This window comes from Pinus tabuliformis, chromosome 6 (assembly GCF_031772625.1).
Source record: "Pinus tabuliformis cultivar Carrire ecotype Pingquan chromosome 6, CPIR1, whole genome shotgun sequence".
In the NCBI taxonomy this organism is placed as follows: domain Eukaryota; kingdom Viridiplantae; phylum Streptophyta; class Pinopsida; order Pinales; family Pinaceae; genus Pinus; species Pinus tabuliformis.
This window is the reverse complement of record NC_142292.1, coordinates 80642217-80644532: the sequence shown is the minus strand read 5'-3', so window position 1 is coordinate 80644532 and position 2316 is coordinate 80642217. Positions and strand designations below refer to the sequence as shown.

General features: G+C 40.7%; 1 long non-coding RNA gene across 1 annotated transcript; it reads left to right on the top strand.

Moving 5' to 3' along the window:
* The first annotated feature begins 253 nt into the window (after positions 1-253).
* Positions 254-1304, top strand: LOC149257356 (uncharacterized). The gene is made up of 3 exons (XR_016245945.1): positions 254-852; positions 959-1066; positions 1188-1304. It is a non-coding gene; the product is annotated as an uncharacterized LOC149257356 (long non-coding RNA).
* The last annotated feature ends 1012 nt before the right edge of the window (positions 1305-2316 follow it).

Here is a 2316-nt window from a genome sequence, read left to right as displayed (position 1 = left end):
TTAAGAAGCTGCCGGAAATATTCAGCCTGCCATAAAACACAGCTCCGAGTTATTGAAAATTCCATTGTAAAAACCCCCGTTATATTAACAAGTGCAGAGTCTAAAGCTCAGCATAGACCCTTAGTTTTATGGAATACTAGCAGTCTAAAACTCAATTTCCACCCTTGGAATTCGTGACTGGCAAACAACTGGATTGAACGTGTCTATATAGCTCTTAACAATCGCTATTCATAACAAATTGTAGTGAGTGAATTCATAGAACTCATACTTTCCAAATTTCAGTCTTTGGACTCTCATCGTTCTTTGTTTTTCCTACTCTCATCCTCAGCCTCCAGCGTAACCTTGTTCCACCAACAATGACAAAGATACACAACTGCTGTTGCTGTTTTTCTTGCTTTTCAGGGAGAAACACCCCTCTGCCTTCCACCCCTGCAAATGCTTCTTCCACAGATATTGTTGATACATTAGGCGCTGCTTCTCCAACAGTTGCAACACGGCCTGATCCTGATCCTGATCAAATCCCCCCATCAACGTCAACATCTAATGCCCGAGGCAAAAGTATTGAGCCGTCCTTTTCTTCTCCTTCTGCCGATCAAGACGCCTCCTCTTCTACCGTTGTGAAGGTGGTGCCTCCTCCATCAGTTGGAGCGTCCTCCTCATCTTCCACCGTTCCAGAAACTGGTACCTCTTCCTCTACTCAACCTGGAGAAAGGCAGCTCCTCTGCTCCGATATCGTCTTCCTCTATTACCAACGTAAATAAAGATGCGGCTGCGCCCCAAGGAGATAGTGAGGAGGTGGATCTTGACGGTCTTATTGAGCACATATCCCAGCACTTGCAACTCATCATCCAGGTAAACTTCATCACTATATATATATTTGACATTTTGTATTCACGCCTGCACATTGAAAAAAACGAAAACGACAGAATGAATGAAATTTTTCTTCCTTTTGTGGCAGGAAAGGAGAAAACCGCCGAAAACAAAGGGGCTTCAACGATATTGGCCCACTGCTTCCAAAACATTCTTAAAATTGAAAGAGTTCATATCAGAGGGAATCAATGTCGTTGTGCGTAATAAACTTGGACCTTTATAATTTGACAATATTTGATTCGTAAACTGTTTTATTCATATTGTGAAATTCGAGGATCGTGTCCATCATCTAAATTCTTTATTTGATCATATTTCAGAAAGATGTTATTCCCGGTGACGCGGTCAAGACAGCTGTAAACGGTGTCCTCCAGGGTATGGGAATGGCACAATTGGTTGGTGCAGGTCTCTTTGTAATAGGAAATATGGTGGAGAGGTTTCAAGAAGTTGATGCCAACAAAGCTGAGTGCCTGCGTCTTCTCAAGGAAATGATATTTCTGGCCAAAGTTGTAAAGCATTTTAAAGAAAGCCCTCAAGGAATGTACGATATAATCAAAGAAGCAACCGAATTGATATTCGAACAGACTGGCCCTTGCAAAATACTCCAAAGAGCTCCAAAACAGACTGGCCCTTGCAAACTACTCCCAAATACTTCAATGTTTGTAATCCCGATTCTTTAATCGAACATTAAGCTTTTAGAAGTCGTGTTCTGTATTAAGATGGTAACAGGACAAGTAATGAGACTCGTCAAAATACATGTATCCTACAAAGCACAACATACTTCCGTAAGAACTGGTAGAGAGAGCTGAAGACCTTACAACGGCTACTGGATTCCGAGATTTGAGGCGAACGGACAAAGAGCTTCAATATCCCTGTTTTAGAGGCCTTGAAGTTCTGGTAAAAAGAGATATAGAGCACAAAATTGTACAGAGATACGAATTTCTCAACGTTTCAAGACTATAAGGATTCACACTTTTAGGCATAAAAAAACCTTAAAATCACGGAGATATACGGCAAATCGAAAAACAAAGGCAGTATCCAACTTTAATAGAAATCTACGAATTTAAGAAGAAAAACAGGTTATTGATGAAATATATGGCAATAATCACAGTGAGCGTTAGCCGAAGAAAAAGGTTTTAAAGAAAAAATCCATGACTAAAGCCTTAGCAACCACACAGAGAAAGTCCATAAAGAAGATGCACTAAATCAAACCAAGCCAAATTACTTCACGCACTACTGAATGACTCTGAAGAACACAATAAGCCAAACGGACTGCCAATACTGGTTCACAAACAAAGATGTCCACGACATGTTGTTACAGCTGGTATTTTTCACTCACACAATCGATGAGGGTAACGGAAGAACGATATTTTCAAGAAACGCCAATAATCCTTCAATAAACCTCTGTTTCGCCACAGAATTAGCAGCTTCAGGAGCTCGACAAACTCT